At 43.6% G+C, this 25,689-nt stretch overlaps 3 non-coding genes across 3 annotated transcripts; 1 reads left to right on the forward strand and 2 right to left on the reverse strand.

Moving 5' to 3' along the window:
• The first annotated feature begins 11,526 nt into the window (after window positions 1–11,526).
• trnas-uga (transfer RNA serine (anticodon UGA)) lies at window positions 11,527–11,609 on the forward strand. Its single transcript has one exon. It is a non-coding gene; the product is annotated as a tRNA-Ser (tRNA).
• A 4,244-nt stretch (window positions 11,610–15,853) lies between these two features.
• Window positions 15,854–15,927, reverse strand: trnat-agu (transfer RNA threonine (anticodon AGU)). The gene has a single exon. It is a non-coding gene; the product is annotated as a tRNA-Thr (tRNA).
• Window positions 15,928–25,476: 9,549 nt separating this feature from the next.
• Window positions 25,477–25,558, reverse strand: trnan-guu (transfer RNA asparagine (anticodon GUU)). Its single transcript has one exon. It is a non-coding gene; the product is annotated as a tRNA-Asn (tRNA).
• Window positions 25,559–25,689: the final 131 nt, after the last annotated feature.

Raw genomic sequence — 25,689 nt, forward strand, 5'->3', positions numbered from 1 at the left:
CTGATCAATTCATGTGTATTCAAGTGCTCAGTCATTCTTTCCCTAATAACAGATACTGGTAACTTCCCCACAACAGACGCCAGAATAATAGGTCTGTAATTTTCTACTTTATCTCTCCTCCCCTTCCCAAATAATGGAGTGACGTTGTCAATTTTTCAATCCATGAAACAATTCCTGATTCAAGAGAGTTTTGAACGATCATGACTAAAGCATGTACAATTTCCTCACCGATTCCTTTTAATCCCCTGGGATGGTAACCATCAGGTCCTGGAGATTTGTTTATCTTATTCTAATTATTTTCTCCATTGCCATTATTTTACTTACACTGAATCCCCTTGATTTATTTTCAGTTATCCTCGTGTCTCTGGGATATTATCCTCATCCTTTTCTATGAGTATTTAGCAAGTCTGCCATTTCCTGATTTTCAATTACAATATCGGCCCCAACCGTCTTTCATGGGCCCACATTACTCCAAGTCACCGTTCTTTCCCTTTGTATACTGTAAATACCGTGAGAGTGTCCGTATTTTCCTTCTCAATTTATTCTCGTTTTCCCTTTTTGCACCTCTTAAGATTTTTTAAATTTCAGCACCACGATAAACAACACTTCGCTGTGAAATTTGCTTCATTAGTTCTTCAGTGTCAGAGCGAGAATTGTCTGATCCTCTAATTTATTTAATGTAACAAACAAACACAAGCAAACATATCCATCCGTGTATCAACGCACTGATGGACACACAAAGATTAACACAGCCTGAAACGCAGGCAGCATCGGGATTCACAGGGAAACGGGCAAGCGAAAGAGACAAAGATGGAACAGTCTGAACCCCCAACAGAATGTGACGTGTGGCTGATAGATATTAATGAGAGGAGGTGAAGACCAATACCAGAAATTTGCTCCGTGGCTTAGTTGGTTAAAGCGCCTGTCCAATAAACAGGTGATCCTGAGTTTAATTCCCAGCGGCGCCTTTATGTAGTTTATAATGTTTAGTGAATCTGACAAGCGAAAACATGCAGTGCGGTGTTTGTCCTTGTTCAGAGAGCCAACACAGAACTGATCAGAATGTCGCTTCAAAAATGCCCCTTCATTTTTCCGATCGACCTCTCATGGAATGTGACCGTAACACGTCAATGGAAGGACATGTTCTTGTCTCTGGGCTGGTTGAGGTCGGGGTATAATTCTCGATTCGAGAGTCAAAGCACGGAGAAGCCTGATTTTAACCCCAGACTTTTGATCTTGACCTGCGGTTCAAACTTTTGCAAAGAGGGGAAAGAAGTCCCCAAATCACTCCACCTGAATCTCAAGCACCTTCGGAAGAAGTTCAGTTCAAACAATCAGGACTTTAAAGGCACCTCAATGACCTGCACTTTCATTGAACGAGCTTTGCTTACAATTGCATTCGACCTTGAAACCGCTCTGGGCTTTCATCTCACTGAAGCAGGGTGTGTCCGCTTTGTATCTGTGAGCATGTCAGTGGCGAGGTTCGCTTTGATATTGGTCGCTTTCAAATTTTAAAATTTCACCAAGCATCGGGAAAAAGAAACCGAGAATCGAATTGTCCCTGTAAGTGATGAATTGAAGGGATTGGTGCTCCAAGCAGATCTGGAAAATGCGCAGTGCAGTCGCTCAGGAGTTCCAAATCCACCCTCTCGCCACTCAGCGATCATATTAACTGAGCTTTACCCTGGCCCAGTGTCACCGCGCTGAAATCGAGTATTTATCCGGCACGTTTCTCTTAACTTCATAGTTGCTGATTTAAGAGTGAAGACCGGCTCGTTGGATTTTCACTCCTGCAAGCTTCAATCATTCATTTTGGACTGACAGGAGACAAATGTTATATTGGTCACTGCAACCTCAAAGATTAGCTGAGTGAATTATTGGTTCAGTCGGTAAATTCTTCACCTGTCTCGTGGTGCTATCGTTTGACGCGAAGGTTTGATGGTTTGAGCCCTAATTTTATTTTCCCTAAGGATTCATCACCTCAAAGTTCCAGGGTTTCAATGTGTGTTTTGTCTGCAAGAAAATGTACCGTGATGATTGCCGGCTGAGCAGGGCTGATATTCCACCATTTACCCTGCGGTCGGAGAGCAGGCACATCAATCATATAAAGGAATGGAACATTGGCTTCACGGAAATCACAATTCATAACCCATTTATTTTAAGCGGGTTTATTTTAAATGAGTTAACGCCTGCCTTAAATGGTCGACTCAGGACTGTCAGACAAAGAGGTTAAATCTTCAGAGAATAATTACCACAGTCATTTTTAGACTGGATGCCGCACGGCCACTTTGCTATCAGTGAACAGAGCCAAGAAAGACCAAAGTGCCGTTTGCCCCTCTCAGTGTGGCCCTGAAGGACTGTGTCCAGGTTGAAGTTCTGTTCCCATCGGACGATCCTGCCCCCAGATTGTCCTTTCTGAGCTCCAGTCAGGTGATGCTAAACACTCAGGTGGGAAACACCAAAATATACAACAAGATGTTTAAAACAAAGCTGATTTATTCAACAGATATCCAGAAAATTAAACTCCAGCCCAGTTATAGGGGTTATTAACATCAGAAGAAACAAACCCGAAATGTCAGAATGAAAATGGTTCAGTTCTGGATGGGATTAACAGCAGAATCCAACTCCTGCAGTCACTTTTGAACTCCCTGGTGTCTCAGCACGTGTGATGACTGAGCGAATCCCTTCCCACACACGGAATCATGGAATCATAGAAAATTACAGAACAGAAGGAAGCCATTCGGCCTATCGTTTCTGTGCCTGCCGAAAAAGAGCTATCCAACTTAATCCTACTTTCCAACACTTGGTCCATAGCCCTGCAGATTACGGCACTTCAAATGCACATCCAAGTACTTTTTCAATGAGTTGAGGTTTTCTGCCTCGACCACCCTTTCAGACAGTGAGGTCCAGACCCCTAACAACCTGTCCGCTTTTGTGTATCCTGTTACTTTTTCACCGCTATCCGGAAGTCTATAAACAACTCCCACCAAAGTCTTGTATTCTATTCTGTTACTCATTTCTACGCAAAGCCTTTCTACTGCGTGCTCACCTTTACTGATATCTCTTCTTTCCAATGCAGTAATAGTATCCCTCATCAATATCGCTTCTCCACCGCCTTTTCCAATGTCCCTATCCTTTCCAAACGGCTTATAATTTGAAATATTTATCTCAGTCATGCCCAGTTTGTCGTCAGGTCTCAGTGATGAGCACTACGTCATGCACTATAAGCTGAATTTACGCTTCTAATTCACTTGTTTTATTTCTTATGCTACGTACATTAGTGTATAGAACATTTAATTGGGCATTGGAACTTGTCCTACCCTTATGCCCTGATGTTGTGTTTAACATACTTGGTAAATAAGGTTGGTGAGCTGCAGACACAAGTGGTAACATGGGATTATGTTACAGTGTCAATAATGGAGACCTGGCTCAAACAAGCGGAGGAGTGGCCACTTAGATATTCCAGGCTACAAGGTATTCAGGAAAGGCAGGGGAAAAAAGGAGGGGGGGCGGGGCTAGAGGGGAGCAGGCACTATTGATCAAATGTGACAGTAGTAGAAAGGGTTGACATGCTGAAGGGTTCAAAGGCAGAATCTATTTGTTGAGAATTGAGGAACAATTGAGGAGCGAAAACGCTGCTGGATGCATTCTATAGGGGGACCAAATAGTGGGAAGGAGATAGAGGAGCAAATTGGCAGGTAAATTGGAGAAAGATGCAATAATTTTAGAGTAGTGATAAAAGGGAACTTCATTTATCAGAATATAGACTGCGAAATAGCAGTGTAAAAGTCAAAGAGGGCGAGCAATTCCTGAAATGTGTCCAAGAGAACTTTCCTAATCCGTATGTTTTCAGCCCAACGAGGAAGGAAGCAGTGTTGGATTTATTTAGGGGAAAGAAGTGGGGCAAGTGGAGCATGATTCTCTGGGGGAGCATTTGCAGCAGGTTTAGTGTAGTTATGGAAAATGCAAGGAAAAATCAGGTATGAAAATACTCAACTGGGAAGAGCGAATTTCAGCGAGTTGAAAAGGGATCGGGTCCAGGTGGATTGGAATCAAAAATTGGCAGGTAAAACAGTAAATGAGCAATGGGAGGCTTTGAGTGAGGAGATAGTTCGGGTACAGACTGGATACATTCTTACTCGGGGAAAGGTTGGGCATGGAAAACTAGAGCTCCCAGGATGACAACAGAATATTTGAGACAGCATTTTGTACATTCTGAATACCAATGTCTGGACAGGTGTGCCCGCGGTTATCAAACACAACCTCGTCACCTCCACGCTGACAAATAAAAAGCGGCCACATTCTGCTTCAGTGAGATGAAATCCGAGAGCGGTTTCAAGGTCAATTGCAATTGCAAGCAGAATGCATTCAGAGGACGTGAGATCATTGAGATACCTCCAAACACCCTGCCAGTTTGAACAGCAGCTCAAAATCAAAAGTCTGGGGGGGAAAATGAGGGCTCGTCCGGGATTTAAACCCGGGATCTCTCACATATTTTAAACAACAAACCCGAAGCGAGAATCATACCCCGAGACCAACGAGCCCGCTGAAAAAAAAAAGCAACAAGTAGTGGTTTCTCAGTATCAGCGGCCACTTTCCCCAAATCTCCCTTAAAGTACCGTAAACAAAAATGTGTCCGTACATTAGTGAAGAATCATAAAGCCAATTTCTTCACTGTTGTGTTTTGTTCAGGTCTCCTTACGCTGATAAAGATGATTGGGGACAGTTGATGAGTTATGGGTGTGAGGGCGCAGAAACTCCGGTGTGAGGGCGCAGAAACTCCGGTGTGAGGGCGCAGAAACTCCGGTGTGAGGGCGCAAATACTCCGGTGTGAGGGCGCAGATGCTCGGATTTAATGGTGCAGATACTCCGGTGTAATGGTGCAGATATTCCTGTGTAATGGTGCAAATACTCGGATTTAAGGGTGCAGATACTCGGATGCAGGGATTTGTTGCCGCGACTGAAATGCGGCTTAGAACTGTTGTTATTATCCAAGGCAGCGCTGCAGGATCCTTTCATGATCTCTCACAAATCAACTGAAACCCATCGGAATGTGAATACAATTTTGGGTTTCCAAAATAAAAGGGAGTGACATTCATTGTGGAAACAGTCTGGTGTCGCTCACTGCAGAAATATCCATGTCAGAGTGAAGCGGCTCTCCTGCAACCTTCGAACCTTGTCTATCAAGAAGAATTCAGATTTCCGCGAAGCCAATCACAGGTCAAATGGTGGAAGATCGGCCGTGCTCAGCTGGCCATCGAAACCGGGCATTTGTTTTGCAGCCAAAACAAACATCAGAACCAGGAAATGCGAGACCATGAAGAGAAAAGTTCCCCCACCGTCCCTGGGTGGGATCGAACCACCAGCCGAACGCGCTAACCGATTGCGCCACAGAGACAGCACACGTTTGTGTTGAACTCCTGATTCAACGAACGAAAAATTCAGGTTGCAGCGATCAAAATAAATTATCTCTGCTATCAGTTTATTTTTCCAAAATAAAGTGTGTGAAGTTTGCACGAGTGAAAATCTGTGCTCTATTATTCCTGAACATGAAACTCACCTTGCCATTAAACACCTGTATGTTGGAAGACTCCGTCCCCTCGTGGTCGAGAGGATTGATTTTTGAGCTGTGATTCTCCATTCTCTATTCCAGTAATATTCAGGTTTGCTGAAAATGAGATGAGATGAAATGAGCAGGTCCGACGAGCAGGTCTGTGACACGACTCGTTGTTTACAAAGATGTCTCTTGCACTTACAGTGAAGCGGACGGCAGTTTTCACTCTTAAACCAGCAACTATGATGTTCAGAAAAAGTGTGGTCGAGAGATACTCGATTTCAGCGCGGTGACACTGGGTCAGAGTAAAGTTCAGTTCATGCGATTGCCGAGTGGCGAGAGGGTGGATTTGGAACTCCTGTGCGGCTGCACTGCGAGTTGTCCAGATCTGCTTGGAACGATATTCACTTCAATTCATCACTGACAGGGACAATTTGATTCTAAGTTACTTTTTCCCTGCTGCTTGGTGAGATTTCAAAATTTGTAAACGACCCATACCGACCCCAAACTCGTCACTTACACTCTGACAGATGTAACGCGGTCACACTCTTCACTTCAGTGAGATGAAAGCCGGGAGCGATTTCACGGTCGAATGCAATGGCGAACAAAACTCATTCCAAGAAAGTGCAGGTCATTGAGGTGCCTTTAAATTCCTGATTGTTTGCACTGAACGTCTTCCCAAAGCGTTTGAGATTCAGGTGGAGCGATTTGGGGACTTATTTTCCCTCTTTGCAAAAGTTTCAACCGCAGGTCAAAATCAAAAGTCGAGGGCGGAGTGAGACGCCTTCCTGAAATTTGAGAACCAGGGAAGCAGACGTCAGAGCAAGGTTCTGTTTATTGAGAAAAAGCAGATACAATATTCATCCCGGATCGATCCAGAATCTGATCAGCTCGAAAAGTAACGGTTCCCCCGTGATTTGAACACGCAGCCTTCTGGTGACGCAATAAGTCATGAAGAGAGAAGCAGGAAGTTGAAAAGTGGGAATTGACAGATTCAGTGAGTGGGGAAAACTGCGGCAAATATAGTTCAATGGGGGGTGAGCGAGATCGTCCAATTTAAATCTAAGAAAGATAAATCAGAATGTTTTCTAAATGGTGAGAAACTAGGAACTGTGGAGGAGCAGAGAGATTTAGGAGTCCAAGTGCAGAAAGCGCTACCAACTAGCGTACAGGTACAGAAATTAATTAAAATGTCTAATGGACCGTCAGTACGGCCGGTTAACTCAGTTACTTCGAGTGTGTTGTAACGCCTTAATCACGGATTCGATTCTTATAATTTACTTTATTTATTTTGGCTTTTTATAACTTTTAAAATCGAAGCTTACAAAAAAATATATAAAGACAGATTCGAGGGGACAGTTTTTTGAATAACATCCATTCTCACTTTGCCCCTGGACCGGAGAAACGCGTCTTTCTTTTTATTCAGGTTTTGTTTAGCAACTGACCCTGTGACGCAAAGGCGAGTGTGTTGGACTTCTACTTGTTTTGTTTGATAAGCCATTCAAAGGCTGTGGATTCGAGTTGCAACGGCGTTGGATTTTAGTTCGGGAGCTGGGAAGTGAAATTTTGCAGCAAAACCGCAACAGGATCACTAATGTCCGTCAAGGATGTGAAACTGCCCCCGACACTTCATCTTACACAAGTGGCTCCAGTCACACCCGGATTCATGATTCTTAAACCACTCTGAGCTGGATTGGCGAAACTCTCTCAAGAAGGAGACTCAACATCTGCTCAGACCGAAAGTCAATCTGCTGGACTTCCGGCTCTGTCAGACTGCATGTTCCTTCAGATCGGTTTTCAACTGGACACATGCATCCTGCTGCTGTGGCAGCATTGGTGCTTCAGGGGTAGAATTCTTGCTTGCAGTCATTCTATTCCTGTAAAACTAGCTCCTGAAGTGTAGGATGGAAAGTATCCTGGCTGAGCGGCCTCTGGCGCTGGTTTAAAGCTCCAGTTATATCCCACGATTTGAAGATGGATCAAAATCATAGTTTGTGTCTCTAAAACCGCAGCCTCCCTCCTCCAAACAACTAATACTAAACATCTCATCTGCTCTTGCAACCGCATAGTCCGGAGGAATCACATGGCAATTCAGATAATTCAATGAATTTTGGAACACATCAATTGTACCTTCAACTCCGGTCGAAATGTTCACAAACAAAAGGTTTGTTTGATCTTACTGAGATTCTAATTAAAAACCCCGGCATTTCCTGAGCCTGTAACTCAAATAAGGACTGATTGCGCCGCAAGAGCCCGGTCACTCTGATCACCTGTCACACTCTGCTGGAAAGAATCTGAAGGTGAGATTTCCTTCCCTGTGGAAACGTGTCCTGTCCCCGTGATGAAACTAATATCTGCACTTTCACTTTCAGCTTCTTTCACATCCTCTGCTCCATTGCACTGCAATCGGGATTTCTGTGAACAGGTCAAAATGGATATTTGCAGAAATTCTGTCAGTGGTAAAATTAGAATCGAGTAACGCACCAAACATTGAAACCAGCGATTTAAACCACGAGCTCACAGTTCCACAAAACAAGGCCTGTCTTTAAAGGTCTGTTTAATGATCGAATAAATTAATTGAAGCCATTTGACCGCATTTGCCTCGTGCTGGGGTTGTTCGCCTTCGAGTAGAGAAGGTTCAGAGGAGATGTGATAGAAGTGTTCAAAGTCATGAAGAGTTTAGATAAAGTAAACAAAGAGAAGCTGTTTTAATTGGCGGAATGGTCGGGAACCAGAGGACACAGATTTGAGGTGATTGCAAAAGAACAAAAGGCGATATGAGGAAAAACTTAATTACGCAGCGAGTAGTTCTGATCTGGAATGCGCTGCTTGAAAGGATGGTGGAAGCAGATTCAATCGTGACTTTAAAAAGCAATTTGAAGGGGAAAAATACAGAGCACCGGGAAAGGGCCGGGGAATGGGACTAATTGGATGGCTCTTATAAAAAGCCGCCACGGGCTCGATGAGCCGAATAGCCTCCTTCTGTGCTGCAACCATTCTATGATTCGATGGACAGAAGCGGTCTGAATGAATGGGCGATCGGTTGTGGGGAGCAGGGAAATTTTCGACTGGTTGTCCGGTTGTGTTACTGACGGCTCCTTGTTCTCGGATTATGGTTTTCATTTTGGCCGTTTCACTGTTTGATATGTGAGAGGTCCCCAGTTCAAATCCCAGAACCCTCCTGTTTCACTATTTCCAGTGAGGATTCACTCATTTCTTTCTCACATCTTTTCAGCGTTGCAGAAAGCAGCATTGATTTAATTCTCGAGCATATTTGAGGACAAGGGGTCGGAATGCAGCCGGTTTATCGACGCAACACACATGGAGAAAGTAAAATGTCTCACGGCGGTTTGCAGATTGAAACTGAAGGTGAATTTATCCCAATTCAGGCGATCTCAGAGGTGCAGAATAAAAATGCTCCTTAATTGGTCGGGAATATGAACCCTGTTCCCTCGCGTGGTAAGTGCAAATTCTACCAGTGAAACAGCAACGTTTGCATGGAATCGGGCTCTCTGTGTCCAGTTGGAAACCTGTTTGAAACAACATATAATTTCACAAATCTCCTCTGAGTACCTTGCACATTCTGATTTACAGCCCTGCATTACGAGCACTCGCTGCTTGTGATGGCCGAGTGGTTCAGCCGTTACATCTAAAACTCGACGGGGTCTTTCGGTGAAACATTGGAATCCTGCTCACGGCGCCATTTTTTACAGTTTTGTTCAATGCTCAAATAAATATGAACTGGAGATAACGGACCGCATTTCCTTCTCTCAGACAGATCCTCCACCGCGGCAGAGCCTTTTAATTGGGAGCCCAATGGTCTCTTGCAAAACTTCAAGGTGCTTGAAGGAAACTTCACAATAATCCGCAACTGGAATATTGTGTCCAATTCTGGGCACCGCACTTTAGGAAGGATGCGAAGGCCTTAGGGGTGGCGTAGAAAAGATTTACTGGAATGGTTTCAGGGATGAGGGACTTCAGTTACGTGTATTGACTGGAGAAGCTGGGCTTATTCTCCTTAGGGCAGGAAGGTTGAGAGGAGATTTGATAGAAGTGTTCAAAATCATGACGGGTTTAGATAAAGTAAATAAAGAGAAACTGCTCCCGTTGGCGGAAGGGTCGAGAACGAGAGGTGCACAGATTTACGGTGGTTGACAAAAGAACCAAAGGCGATAGAAGGAAAAACGTTTTAAATCAGCGAGTAGTTATAATCTGGAATGCATCGCCTGAAAGGGTGGTGGAAGCAGATTTAATCGTGGCTCTCTAAAAGGAATTGGATAAGTATTTGAAGGAAAAATATTAGCGGGTCTACAGGGAAAGAACGGGGGAATGGGACGAACTGGATTGCTCTTAAAGAGAGCCGGGTAAGGCTCAATGGGCCGAATGGCCTCCTCTGTGCAGTAACGATTCTATGAATGTATGATTCCATCTCTCTCAAGCTTCATTTCAAATTCTGCTAACTTGATAATCAAGCTTTTTTTCTATACTTAGATCTCTCTATCTCTCCCTGTCTCTGTCCCTCTCTGTTTTCCCCTGATGGACTTCTCAGGCTTCGTTGAACGGCCAAAGCTCATCGAACCTGCGACACCAGCAGAGAACGGTAAAGATCGAAAGACTGAGACGGTCGGAAAAGTAAAGGACCAACCCAGATGATGAATTCGTAGCCAATGTCCACATATTGATGTCTCTTCGTCCTCATAGTGAAAACATCAGTACTTTTAGCCCAGTATAAAAACAAAGTCTTGTATTTACAAAGCGCTTTTCACGACCTCAAGACTTCCCAAAGCGCTTTACAGCCAATGAAGTATTTTTGAAGTGTGGTCACTGTTATACTTGTGGGAGAGTGGATAATCTGCGGATGCCGAGACAGACAACAATGTAGCTTTAGAGCAATTAATTCTGCAAAGTCTCACTTGATAATACAACTCGCACATTCGAAACGAATGTGGTAAATAGAGGCTAATATTGTTGATATGAAATAGTTAATGTGCGTCTTCACATTGCCGTACATCGGAATAGAAAAAGTGATAGGATGGACAGAATGGTGGCCGATCGGCTGTGGGTGGCACAGAATTCTGCATTGGTTGCACCCCTCTGTTATCAGTGGCTCGTTGGTCTTCGGGTATGATATCTCGCTTTGGGGATTTGCTGATTGTTATGTGAGAGATCCCGGACGAGCCCTGCGGTGTTACCATTTTTAGTTCAAAATCACGAATTGGCTTCTCACGTCTTGTCAGCTGTGCAGTCGGCAGGATTATCTTAATTCCAGTGCATGGAGGAGAGAATGCAGAGGTTCTGTCAACGACAACACACATGGAGAAAGGAAAATGTCACAAGATGGTGTTCAAATTGAAGCTTAATGTGAACGTATCCGAATTCACGTGACCTCATGAATGGAGAATGAAAAATGCTCCTCTATTGAGCGGTGATCGAACTCGGGCCTCCCGCGCAGACAGCAAGAATTTGATCACTGAAATAACAAAATCCGCACAGCAGCCGGTGGTATGCGCTCAGTTCGAAACCTGTCCAAAAGAACATACAGTCTCAGAGTTCTCCTGTCATAACCTTCTTCATTCTCTTCTGCAGCGGTGTCGGATTTGTCGCTTGCAGCAGCGATGACCCAATGATGAAGGCGTTAGACTTGCAATGTGATTTTCCAACCCAGCTTCGACGCAACACACGTGGAGAATGGAAAATGTCTCAAATGGTGCGCAGATTTAAGCTGAGGGCGAATGTCGCACAATTCACGCGATCTTATGAATGGAGAATGAAAATAATCCTAAACGAACCGGAAATCGAAACCCGGTTTTTCAAGTGATAAATGAGAATTCTATCACCGAGACAGCAAAGTCAGCACATTAACAAGCTGTAAGTTTCCAGTTGGAAACCTGTCTGAGAGAACAAAGTGTCACAGATCTCGTGTGATAACCCTACGCATTCTGATTTATAGCTGTGCATCATCGATGTTTGCAGCTGCGATGGCCGAGTGGTTAAGGCGTTGGACTTGAAATCCAATGGGGTTTGCCCTGCACAGGTTCGAATCCTGTTCACAGCGGTACTTTTTAAAGTTTGCTCAGTGTTCAAATTAATATGAACTTGAACGAACGGACCTTGTTCGCTCCCTCACAGAGGTGCTCCATCGCCAACGACGCTTTTAATTCGGAGCCCAATGATCTCTTGCAGAAATTGCAAGATACGTGAAGGAATCTCTCCCAAGCTCCATTCTAAATTCTGCTCGTTCGCAGAACTTGACATTTATACAATTTATTTCTGTGTTTTAATATCTCCCTGTCTCTGTCTCTTGACTTTGCCTGTTTTCTCCTGATGGACTTCTCAGGCATCGTGAACAGCGAAGAATGATGGAACCTGCAACAACAGCAGAGAAGGGTAAAGATGGAAAGACTGAGACGGTAGGAAAAGAAAAGGTGTAACCCAGCTGATGAATTCGTAATTAATATCCACACATTTATGTTTCTTCCCCTCACAATGAAAAAATCAGCAATTTGAGTGCAGTACACTTATGGTAGAGTGTATAATATGCGGATGTTGAGACCCACAATCGAACCTTTGCCGTGGTGATGAAAGCGCCGAATCCTAAACACTAAACCCCAAGGAAACGCTGAAAATTCTTTGCTGCGAACAAGCAGAGCAACGCAGCCTTTCCTACTTGGCCCTTTGTAATTCAGGTCATTTTCCTGCCAGACAAGCTGCTCGCACAAAATGGCATTTTCTGTTCGAAATAATATCGCGACAGAGGCAATGACATCACCAAGTGCAAGTAGGCATGTACATGAAATGGAAAGTGAGGTAAAATACCACCACAAGCTGCTGATGGACATGTTTCCATTTCCAAAATTCACGCACTGAATGCAGCTCCTGGTAAAACTGCAAGGTCACGCAGGTCCATCATGAATCGTTTGAAGCAACTGGCAGTTTAAAGTGGCATCTCCTGCTGCTTCTGTGGGGAGTGAGAGAGAGGCACTGTCGGTATTTGCGTGCAGTTTGATTTTGCACAGAACTGCACAGAGAAACAGCAAAAAAACCGGGGCTGTGAGATATTCTATGTTATTGATATTTAGCCACAGGAATATCCGCGGTCAGAAGCTGAAAAGAAGGGAGATAAGAGGCCTGAGAATAAACACAGAGCTGAATGAATCATGAAAGAGCGAAAGAAAAAATAATGTCATAATTTCCACTTTCTCTGGTGCGCAATCTTGGGAGCTCCCCAATGGCCTGGTGGTGAGAATTCGGTCCTCTCACCGCCGCGAGGTTCGATTCCCAGTTAGGGAATTAACTTTAAAAAGAGTTATGAACTTATTAAATTAATTACATGAAGCTAATTAAATCCTGTTCGTAGTTGAATCCCTGTTTTAATCACCATGAATCAATCGATAACTTTCTATTTCAGACTGAAGGCGATGTTGACGTGGTGACCGAGAGACAGTCAAAACTTTAATCAGACTTTTATGCTTTGAATGTGATGATTATTTTACATTTTATAGACTGCATCTTAAGAGTGGGATTAAAAACGCAGTGGAGTCGTTGTTAAATTTAACATTAACTGGCAATTGTCGCTGTTTATCACAGGAGCGCCCGAACTGGTTCTCCGATCAAGATGAAAGTAACGCAACGAGGAACATCTGATACAACACGAAAGGCATCGGGCTGTGACAAAAATCCCCACCGTTTTGCTTTTCCAAAATAAAGGGTGTGAAATTTATTCTCTGAACATAGGAACAGTCTGGTCTCACACTACAGAAATCTTCATGTCACAGCGAACCAGCTCTCCTGCTGCGAATGCGGCCTCCCTTCGGGCCTTTCGGGGGCTTGTCTGTCAAGGAGAATTGTAATTACCGTGAAGCCAATGTTCCATTCCTTTATATGATTCATGTGCCTGATTCCCGACCGCAGGGTAATTGGTAGAATATCAGCCTTGCTCAGCTGGCAATGATTCCGGTACATTTTCTTGATTCCAAAACAAGCGTTGAAACCCTGGAACTTTGAGACGATGAATCCTGAGGAAAAATAAAATAAGGGCTCGAACAATCAAACTTTCACGCTAACGGATAACACCGCCGAGAACAGGTGAAGAGATCACCTGCTAAACCAATAATTCACTGGGCTAAACTTTGAGATTGCAGCGACCAATATAACAACTGTCTACAGTCAGTGAAAAATGAATGATTAAAGCTTGTAGGAGTGAAAATCCAACCAGCCAGTCTTCACTCTTAAACCAGCAACTGTGAAGTAAAACATGCCGGAGAAATACTCGATTTCAGTGCGGTGACACTGGGCCAGAGTAAAGTTCATTCAATATAATTGCCGAGTGGCTGGAGGGTGGATTTGGAACTCCTGACCGATTGCACCACGCATTTTCCAGATCTGCTTGGATCACCAATCCCTTCAGTTCATCACTGAGAGGGACAATTCGATTCTCGGTTTCCTTTTCCTGACGTTTGATGAAATTTTACAAATTGGAAGCGATCAATATCAAATCGAAAGACGCCACCGACATGATCACAGATACAAAGCGGCCACACTCTGCTTCAGTGAGATGAAAGTCAAGAGCGATTTCACGGTCGAATGCAATGGCTAACACAATTCATTCAACGAACGTTCAGGTCGTTGAGGTGCCTTTAAAGTCCTGATTGTTTCTATTGGACTTCTTCCCAAAGCATTTGAGATTCACGTGGGACGATTTGGGGACGTTATTTTCTTTTGTGCAAAAGTTTCAACTGCAGTTCAAGATCAAAATTCCTGGGACGACAGTTGTTCACAATTTATCGGTGCTGGGACCACTGCTGTTCACAATTTATCGGTGCTGGGACCACTGCTGTTCACAATTTATCGGTGCTGGGACCACGGTTGTTCACAATTTATCGATGCTGGCACAACTGTTGTTCACAATATATCAGTGATGGGACCACTGTTGTTAACACTTTATCAGTGGTGAGACCACTGTTGTTCACAATTTATCGGTGCTGGGACCACTTTTGTTCAAAATTTACATTCATGATTTGGACACGGGAATCGGAAGTACAATTTCAAAACTTAGGGACGACACCTAATTGCGAGCTGTCGTTAATACAAAGAAAAATGCGAATAATAAAGGAAGACATTAGTAAATTTGCAGAATGGGCGTGTAAATGGCAAATTAATTGCAATATTTGTTATGTACTCCCTTGCCTTTTTGCCCCCCCCCGCCCCCCCCACTAAATGCATTACCTCACACTTCTCCAGATTGAATTGCATTTGCCACTTTCCTTCCCACCTGTCTGCTCGATGGATATCTTCCTGCAGTCGACAGCTTTCCTCCTCACTATCAACCACAGGAACAATTTCTGTGTCATCTGCAAATTTCTTCATCATGCCCCCTGCATTTCAGTCTAAATCAATGATCTGTACCATGAAAAGCAGGGACCTAGTACGAAGCCGCATGGAACCCCACTCGAAACAGCCTTCCAGTCACAAAAGCACCCGTCGACCACAACCGCTTGCTTCCTGCTACTCAGCCAATTTTGGATTCAACTTGCCAATGTCCTTTGGATCCAATGGGCTTTTACATTTTTGACAAATCTGCCCTGTAGGACTTTGTCAAAAGCCTCGTTAAAATCCATGTGGACTCCATCAATCGCGATACCCTCATCGATCCTCCTTGATACCTCCTCAAATAATTCAATTCAAACGACCATCCCTTAACAAATCCACGCTGACTGTCCTTGATTAATCCGTGCCTTTCTAAATGACGATTCATACTTCAGCTCGAGTTCAGGCCGACTGGCCTGTATTTACTCGATCTATCCCTGTCTCCCTTTTTCAGCAATGGTACAACGTTCGCAATCATCAAATCCTCCTGCACGACACCTTTTGCCAGGGTGGATTGGAAAATGATGGTCAGAGCCTCCGCTATTTCCTTCCTTGCTTCTGTTAACATCCTGGGATATATTTCATCTGGACCTGCAGATTCAGGTCGAGCGATTTGAGGACTTCTTTTTCCTCTTTGCAAACGTTTGTCCCACAGGTCAAGATCACAAGTCTTGGTCCAAATTAGGATGTCTTCCGGCTTTGAACCTCAAATCGTGAATTATACCCCGATCCCAACGAGCCTGGAAACAAGAACGTGTCCTCAAATTAACGTGTTACAGACACATTCTCTGAGAGGTCTGTCTGTGGAATGAAAGGGCGTTTTTGAACAGTCATTCTGTTATCCGTTTCCTCCTGAAACCTGAACAAATACGAACACCACATTGTTATTTTGTCGCTTTGTTCCATAAATTCGGTAAAATAACGAGCTGCACAAGGCACTGCTGGGAGTTGAACCCAGGATCTCCTGTTTACTAGACAGATGCTTTAACCAACTAAGCCACAGCGCCAATTGATGACATAGGGCCCCCACCTCCTCACTAATATCTATCAGCGACACTTCAATGTTGGGGGTTCAGGCCGTTTTGTCTCTGTCCATTTCGCTTGTCCGTTCACCTGTGCATCCCGACACTGACTGCATTTTTCGCTGAGTTTATCTTTGTGTATCCTTCAGTGCGTTGATACATGGATGATTATGTGTGATTGTATTTGTTACATTAAATAAATCAGGGCTTCAGACAATGCTCGCTCTGACATTGGAGAACTATTGAGCCGAACTTCACAGCGGAGTGTTGTTTATTGTGGTGCTGAAACTAAAAAAATCATAAGAGGAGCAAAAAGGGAAAAGGAGAAAAACTTATGATTTAAAATGAGGACAACTCTCAAGGTTTTTACGAGTATATTAAGAGAAAGAAGGGAGGCTGAGAGTAATGTGGGCCGCTTAAAGACAGATGCAGGTGATATTGTAATTGAAAATCAGGAAATGGCAGAGTTGCTAAATTTTTGCTTTGCATCGGTCGTCACAGAAATGGATGACGCTAACATACCAGAGACACGAGGAAAACTGTTAATAAATCAAGGGGATTCAGTACAAGTAAAATGATGGCAATGGAGAAAATGAGGAGGCGAAAGATAGACAAATCTCCAGGACCTGATGGTTTCCACCCCAGGGGATGAAATGGAACAGGTGAGGAAATTGTACATACTTTAGTCATGATTGATCAAAACTCTCTTGATTTAGGAATTGTTATTTAACGAAGCGCATCTTGATTGGAGGCTTGTGTTTGAAAAAGATCTCGAAGTGATAATTGAGAACAATTTTACAACACCAAGTTATAGTCCAACAAATTTATTTTAAATTTGGAATTTAAAATAAATTTGTTGGACTATAACTTGGTGTTGTAAAATTGTTTACAATTGTCAACCCCAGTCCACCACCGGCATCTCCACATCATAATAATTGAGAAACCGAAAATAAAGCTGTTTGGCAGGAGCGCTGATGCTGTCGGTTGTTCGCTGCTCTCGTGTTGCACAATTGTTAAGCGTGCGATACTTATTTATAGCAGTATGGGCTCCAGAAATGACCAGGTTATGAGTTCGAGCGTCTTCTAAAACAATCAAATCTTTTACTCCGAACATTTTGATCGGAGTTCAAGGTAGAAATGGTATCTTCCATAAAGCAACTTGTTAACAACCAGTCGTTTTTACAATACGCTCTTGTGGGACAAACGTATGGAGGTCAACAATCGACTTATTCGTTTTCCCACGTGGGAATTTGGGTTCCTCTGGCCTACCGTCTTTCAATAGCAAGTGCCAGTTTACTTGTTCACAGCGGGAGAGGGGGCTTTTAGCGGCAGCTCATATGGCAAAGGGGCCGGTACAAGATCTTTAAATCTAAAGAACCAAACACACAATTCTTCTTTTCTTTAAACCGATATTCATCGGTTGGAAGTTTCGTGTTGGGAAAATTTGGAAGAGAAATATGCTGCCTGGTTTCACTGTGTAACGGGTGAAATTATTCAGCTAACAGATGTTAATACGCTGAAAGGTCGAGATGCCTTTTCCAACTCCCGTGTGGGACAAGTTCAGCTTTTGAGCCGCTGGGTAAAGTGCTATTTTAATTGCTGCTAACGAATGACAAGACATTTGGCACAAACAAGAAGAATTGTAAACTCACGAGTTCACTGTTCATGTTTCTTACATCTTGTTCAACAGGAACAAGGATTCTCCTCTACACGTTGCTGAGAATTTTATCAAACGGACCTCACCCTCGTTCGACGACTGCAGGGATAATTCAGAGATCTTCCATGAATATGTACGATGGGAGCTTATGTGGTATCGAGCCTGGGTAGCTCAGTCGGTAGAGTATCAGACTTTTAAAGTGGGCAGTGAGCTGAAGGTCCAGCGTTGAACTCCCTGGCCAGGCTCCAAATTTCGGAACAGCTGGCAAGCTGTGACTTTGTAGGGGGACCTGAGATGTGTTGTCAAAGTTTCGATAGTATCTTGTTTCCCAGGGATGGGCAGTAATGCGCCGTCTGAGGCGGTTCCCGATCAGGAATTCAACTTTACTGTATTAGTTCACTGTATTAATTTCTCAAAACTCATTCAACTCTGTAAAAAAGACGAATATTTGTTCAAATCGCCATTAATCAACCAGTTACTTTCTGTTTCCGGCTGAAAGAAATGCTGACTTTTTTTATGCGTTAATTCAGCAGGCCGAATTTAGGGAGTTCAGAGGAGAAGTGAAAAAGGGAATGAGAGGCAAAGAGAAATATGACTATAGACTGACGGCCAACATAAAAGGGAATCCAAAAGACTTCGACAGGCATGCAAACAGTAAACGGGTAGTCAGAGGAGGGGTGAGGCCGATTCGGCACGATAAAGGAGGTCTACTCATGGAGGCAGAGGGGATGGCCTGGGTACCAAATGAGTACTTTGCATCTATCTTTACCAAGAAGATGCTGCCAGAGTCTCAGCAAAGGAAGTTATCGTTGAGATACTGGATGGTCTAAAAATTGATAAGGAAGAGGCACTTGAACGGCTGGCTGTACTTAAAGTAGATAAGCCACCCGGTCCGGATGGGATGCATGCTCGGTTGCTGAGGGAAGTAAGGGTGGAAATTGCTGAGGTCCTGGCCATAATCTACCAACATCCTTAGATATGTGGGTGGTGCCAGAGGACTGGAAAATTGCAAAGGTTACACCCTTGTCCAAAAAAGGGTGTACGGATAAACCCAGCAATTATAGGCCAGTCAGTTTAACCTCAGTGGTGGGGAAACGTTTCGAAACGATAACCCGGGACAGAATTAACAGCCACTTGGACGAGAGTGGATTGATTAGGGAAAGGCAGCCCGGATTTGTTAAAGGCAAATCGTGGTTAACTGACCTGTTAGAGTTTTTTGATGAGTTAACAGAGAGGTCAGATGAGGGCAATTTAGTTGATGTGGTGTATAAGGACTTTCAAAAGGTGTTTGCTAAAGTGCCGCATGGTGGGCTTCTCATCAAGATTGCGGCCCATGGAATAAACGGGGCAGAAACAACATAAATGCAGAATTGACGAACAGCAGGAAACAGATTACTGGTGAACTGTTGTTTTTCGAACTGGCGAGAGGTGTACAGTGGCGTTCCCCAGGGATCAGTGCTGGGACCACTGCTTTTCTTGATACATATTAATGACTTGGACTTGAGTGCACAGAGCACAATTTCAAAATTTGCAGATGAAACAAAACTTGGAAGAGTAGTGAACAATGATAAGGATAGTGATAGACTTCAAAGGATATTGACAGGCTGGTGGCATGGGCGAAGACGGGGAAGATGAAATTTAACGCAAAAAAAATGCGAAGTGATACATTTCGGTCGGAAAAACGAGGAGAGGCAAAATAAACTCCAGGGCACAAATGTAAAAGCGGTAGAGGAACAAAGAGGGGTTTATGTGTACAAATCGTTGAATGTGGCAGGGCAGGTTGAGAAAGCGGTTAAAAAGCATACGGGATCCTGGGCTTTAGAAATAGATGTCTCGAGTACAAAAGTACAAAAGTATAGAAGTCAGGATGAAACTTTATAACACACTGGTTCGAACACAACTGAAGTATTGTGTCTGGTTCGGGACACCGCACTTCAGGAAAGATGTGAAGGCCTTCGAGGGGGTGCAGAAAAAAATACTGTCATAATTCCAGGGATAAGGGACTTTACTTACGTGGATAGACCGGAGAATCTGAGGTTGTTCTCCTTGGAACAGAGACGGTTTTGTCGAGATTTGATAGAGGTATTCAAAATCATGAAGGATCCAGGCATGGAAGATGGAGAGAAACTGTTCCCATTGGTGGAAGGGTCAAGAACCAGAGGACATCGATTTAAAGTGATTGGCAAAATAACCAAAGGTGACATGAGGAAAAACTTTTTTACACAGCGAGAGGTTCGGATCTCAATGCACTGCCCGAGGTTGTGATGGAGGCAGATTCAATCATGGCCTTCAAAGGGGAACTGGATAAGTCCTTCAAAGGAAAAAAAAATGCAGGGCTTCTGTGAAAGGCGGGGGAGTGGTTCCAGCTGGATTGCTCTTGCAGAGAGCTAGCACGGACTCGATGGGCTGAATGGCCTCTTTCCGTGCTGTAAGCTTTCTATGATTCAATTCTATGTGTACGTTGCAATGCAAAGGGAACAGAGCGTGCCCCAAATCGACACGATTCTGAGCATCCTCACAAGCAATGTAGTTTAAGAGCAGCTAATTCTGAAACGTCTTACTTGATAACTCAAGTCGTGCACTCGAAAGCAATTTGGTAAAGAGAGACTAATATTGGTGAATGGAAATAGTTGGTGCACAACTTGATATTGCTGTCCACCCGAATAGAAAACGAGATTGAATGGATCGAAGTGGTCTGAAAGGATGGTCGATCGGCTGTGAGACGCAACCAACTTTTACACTGGCTGCACAACTAAAGTAACAGCGGCTCCTTGGTCCAGGGGTATGATTCTCGCTTCGGGAGTTTCATTGAGTGACAAGTCACCAATTGTCTTCTCACATCTTTTCAGTTTTGCTGTTGGTGGAACTGAATTATATCCAGAGAATGTTTGAGCTCCAGTGGACTGAATGCCGAAGTTTCGTCGACGCAATACACATGAAGCAAATAAAATGTCTCAAGCTGATGAGGAGATTGAAACTGAATTTGGAGATTAGATGACGGGATAGAAAGCCACATATCCAAGTTTGCCGATGACACCAAGATGGGCAGCATTGTAAGCAGTGCAGATGAAAGCATAAAATTACAGAGAGGCATTAATATAATAAATGAATGTGCAAAATTGTGGCAAATCGATATGAATTTCGTCAAGTGTGAGGTCATCCACTTTGGACCTAAAAGGATAAATCAGAGTACTTTCGAAATGGTGAAAAGCTCGAAACAGTGGAGGTCCAAAAAGACTTTGGTGTCCATGAACATACATCATTAAAATGTCATGGACAGGTACAAAAAATAATCAAACAGATTAATGGAATGTTGGTCTTTATATCGAGAGGACTAGAATACAAGGGGATAGGCATTATGATACAGTTGTACAAAGCTCTGGTTCGACCAAACCTGGAGTATTGCCTTCAGTTCTGGGCAACGCACCTTAGGAAGGATATATTGGCTATGAAGGGAGTGCAGCGTCGATTTACTAGAATGTTACCTGGACTCCACAGTTTAAATTACGCGGAGAGATTACATAAACTCGGGTTTGCCTCGAATTCAGTACATTAAGTGCTGATTTGATCGAACATTTCAAAATATTAAAGGGAACTGATGGGGTAAATCGAACAAAAACTATTTCCGCCCGTTAGCGTGTCTCGGACTCGGGGAAGCAGCCGAAATATTAGGGTCAGGACTTTCAGGAGTGAAGTTGGGAAACACCTCTGCAAGCAAAGGGAGGGAGAAGTTTGGAACTCTCTTCCACAAACTGCAGTTGATGCGAACTCAATTGTTAATTTTAAAACTGAAATTGATAGATTTTTGTTAACCAAAGGCATAAAGGGACATGTGGCTAAGGCGATAATATGCAGTTATGTTACATGTCAACCAGGATCTCACTGAATTGCGCATAAGGCTCGAGGGGCGAAATGCTATACTTTTGCTCTTCTGTTCCTCATTGTTCCAGAATGATCCTGCATTGTATCGGGAATCGAACCAAGGTCTCCAGCGTAACAAGTAAGAATTCGACCCCAAACACCATCAATGCGCGCGTTTGTAACAGCAGCATGTGTCCATTTGGAATCCGATCTGAATGAACATGCCGTTTACAGCTGCGGTGGCCGAGTGTTTAAAGCGTTGGACTCAAAATTCAATTGAGGTTTTCCTGCCCAGGTTTGAATTCTGCTCGCAGAGCTACTGTTTAAAGATCCCTTCAGTGCTGAAATAGATTAATTGGAATTAATTGTCCGCATTTATCTCCCTCCAAGAATGAGAGATTCTCCAGCGTGGCCGGTGCTTTTAATTAGTGTCAGATCTTCTCTTGCAAGATTTCAAGACCAGAGAAGGAATCTCTCCCAATCTGTAACTTAAATTCTGGTAGTTTGCAAAACCTGACATTTATACTCTTTATTTTCTTTGCATGCATCTCTCTTTCTCTCCCTGTCTCTGTCTCTTGTCTCTCTGTGTTGTCCCCGATGGACTTCTCAGGCTTCCTTGATCGGCGATGGCTGATCTAACCGGCAACAATAGCAGAGAAGGGTAAAGAAAAAAAAAAGACTGAGACAGTAGGAAAAGGAAAGGTGCAACCCAGCTGATAAATTCATTGCTAATGTTTCCACATTCGTGGCTCTTCGTTCTCATGGTGAATGAAAGCAGCCATTTGAGTAAAGTGTACTTATGGTCGAGTGTAAACTATGACGATGCCGAGACAGACGACAATGTCGTTTCAGAGCAGTTCATTCTGTAAAGTGTTACTTGATAATAAAAGTCGTGCATTCAAAACGATTTTGATAAAGAGAGACTAATATTGTTGATCTGAAATAATTAGTGTAGAACCTGAAATTGCTCCACACGGTATATCGTACAAGAAAGCGAGATTGGATGGCCATGGTGTTCTGAAAGGATGGCGGATCGGCTGCGTGGCAGCGAAATTTTACACTGGCTGCACGGCTCTGTTGCCAGTTGATCTTTGGATCTGATTCTCGCTCAGGGAGTTTTACTGGCTCAAATCCCGGATGACCCCTGATGTGTCCCCGTTTTTGCTCAAAAATCACCAATTGGCTTCTCACATCTTATCAGCGATGCAAAAGGCAGGTTTGACTTATCTCCAGCCGAGCATGTTTGAACACCAGAGGGCAGAATGCAGAGGGTTTGTCCACGAAAGACACGTGGACGAAATGAAGATAATCTTTCAAGAAGTTGTACAGATTGAAGCCGGCACATGAATTTATCCCAATTCAGGCGATCTCATGGGTACAGATACAAAAGGTAAACGAAGCTGCATTGGCCTGGAACCAAACCCCTGGATTCGCCGTCGGCAGGCGAGGGTTCGACCCTGAACCACCAATGCAAACACGGCTGCAGGCTGCACGTGTAGCGTTGGATACAAGTCTGGAACATGCAGTCTGGCAGAGTTCCTGTGATGAGCCTGCGCAGTCTCCAACCGCGTGCTACCTGTGGGTGACCAAACGAGTGGGTCAAGCATGGTCTTGAAATTCACTGAGATTCGAAATCACTTCACACCGCCACTGTAAAATGGTTAAATCAATAAGAGCTGTAGTTACCAGGCAGTGTTTACTTCTCTCAGAAATAAAGTTATAATCCAGCCTTACATACACCTCTAAGATTTCACGACATGCGAAGAATTTCCTTTAAGCTGCAGCTTAAATTCTGTTCAATCACAGAATTGGAGATTTATACTATTTTTCTTTTCATGTATCTCTCTGTCTCTGCGTTTCTTCACTTTCGGTGTTGCTCCCTAATGGACTTATCAAGCTTCCTTCAACGGCCAGGACTGGAAACCCCGGATGGGAAAAGGCTGTCGGATCTTCGTCCAATTGTTGGATTTCGACGGAATGAGTTTTGCTATTTTCCGTCTCCGTTTGCGGAAAATATAAACCCAGATGGGATTTCCCCTCCTCGGGTCCCGTCACCTTCGGGTAATGGGAATGAACCCGATCGATCACTCGGTCTTAATATCTGTATTCTCATTGTTTAACAATAAAATTACTGGGTTACAGTTATTTTCAGGACACATTTTAGAAATTAATACATAACAGACATATTCGAAAACTAGAAGCACGTGGGATTAAAGGGTCGGTGGTAACGTGGGCAAGTAATAGGCTGAGGGATAGGAGGCAGAGGTTAGTAGTGAACGGATGTTTTTCTGACTGGGGAGAAATATGCAGTGGAATCCCCCAGCGGTCGGCATCAGGACTATTGCTTTTCATGTTATATTTAAATGACTTGGATGTGGGAATAGGGAGTACAATTTCAAAGTTTGCGGATGATACAAAACTTGGCAACGGAGTAAATAGTGACGAAGATCACAGCAGACTTCAGGAGGACACAGATTGACTGGTGAAACGGTCAGTCACGTGACAGATTTAACGCCGATCAGTGTGAAGTGATGCACTTTTGGATGAAGAACATGGAGAGGCGGTATAATCTAAATGGAACAATTTATGGGGGGTTCCAAGAGCAGAGGGACCTGGGAGTTCATATTCATAAAACAGGGCAAGTTGATAAGGCGGTTAAGAAAGCGTATGGGATACTTGGCTTTGTAAATAGGGGCATTGAATACAAAAAAGGAAATCATACTAATCCTTACAAATCAGTGGTTAGGCCTCAGCTGAAGTATATTGTACAGGTCTGGGCACTGCACTTTAGGATAAAAAGGCATTGAAGAGGATTCAGAGCAGGTTGACCTGGATGATACCAGGGATGAGGGACTTCAGTTTTGTGGAGAGATTGGAGAAGCTGGGATTGTTCTCCTTACAGCAGAGATGGTTAACGGGAGACCTAATAGAGATATTCAAAATAGTGAGGGGTTTTGAAAGAGCAAGTAGGGAGAAACTGTTTCCGTCTGGCAAGTGGGTCGGTAACCAGAGATCACAGATTTAAAATAATTGGGAAAAGAACTAGAGGGGAATTGAGGAGAATTTTTTTCACACAGAGGGTTTGTTAAGATCAGGAACGCACTTCCTGAAAGGATGGTGGAAGCAGATTCCATGGGATCATTCAAAAGGCAATTGGACATAATTGAAGAGGACTAATTTGCATGATTATTGGGAACAATCTGGGGTGTGGGTCTAATTTGGACAGGTCTTCGAAAAAGCCGACACTGGCACGACGGCCGAATGGCCTCCTTCTGTGATGTAAGATTCTATGATTCGATGATTACCTTCTGAATCATTGTAATTGATGCTATTCAGCGTTGAGCAACCAAGAAAATTATAACCGTGATATTCGGCTTCTCCATTCCCTTATGAATATCGCAGCTTATAATGTCCAGGCGGGGGTGGGTCTGAATGGGGGATTGAGTGCGGAGATTGGAATGGAAGTCCAGCAGAATGAACGTGGCCTCATCAGTTTTTGTTACTTATCCAACCAGTTGCCCGAAGCAGGCGGTGAACCTTCTTCTCGAGAGAGGATCGTCATTTCAGTTCAGAAGGAAAAAGGTATCAAGAAAATCGGGTAAAACGCACACAGAATGATCCGGGGCTTTTTGCACATCCCTTTTAAACAGACACAGACACGGAATAATCCGGAACTTTCAGGACGTCCCTTTTTAACAGACACAGACACGGAATGATCCGGGACTTACAGCACATCCCTTTTTAACAGACACAGACACTGAATGATCCGGACATAAATCATCATGATGGTACATACGTTTCTCTTAGGTTGAACATAAGATTTACTCTTTTTACAATGACACCACTGTACAATCTGATACTTCGCGACCTTACAATCTCAACACCTTCCTGGAAGGAACTGTTGCTGATTTCAGCAAATAATGCAAAACCCTCTGTCTGCCGTTTCGAGAAGGATGGGACTTTGACCAGACCTTCTGTGTGGATTGAAGGAGAGAAACAAAACTTAAACTCAATAACGACGAGGATGGGACTCAAACCCACACGTGCACAGCACAATGGATTAACAGTCCATCGCCTTAACCTCTCGGTCACCTCGTCGCACGCAAAAATATGCGAAAGCCCCTTTATTCAAAATTAAAATACTGGCTATGTTGCCAACCTGAAATCAAAACTGTAAATGTGTATATCCTCAGCAGGTCAGGCAGAATGTTTAAACATAGAAACAGAGT

Source organism: Heptranchias perlo, chromosome 20 (genome assembly GCF_035084215.1).
Source record: "Heptranchias perlo isolate sHepPer1 chromosome 20, sHepPer1.hap1, whole genome shotgun sequence".
In the NCBI taxonomy this organism is placed as follows: domain Eukaryota; kingdom Metazoa; phylum Chordata; class Chondrichthyes; order Hexanchiformes; family Hexanchidae; genus Heptranchias; species Heptranchias perlo.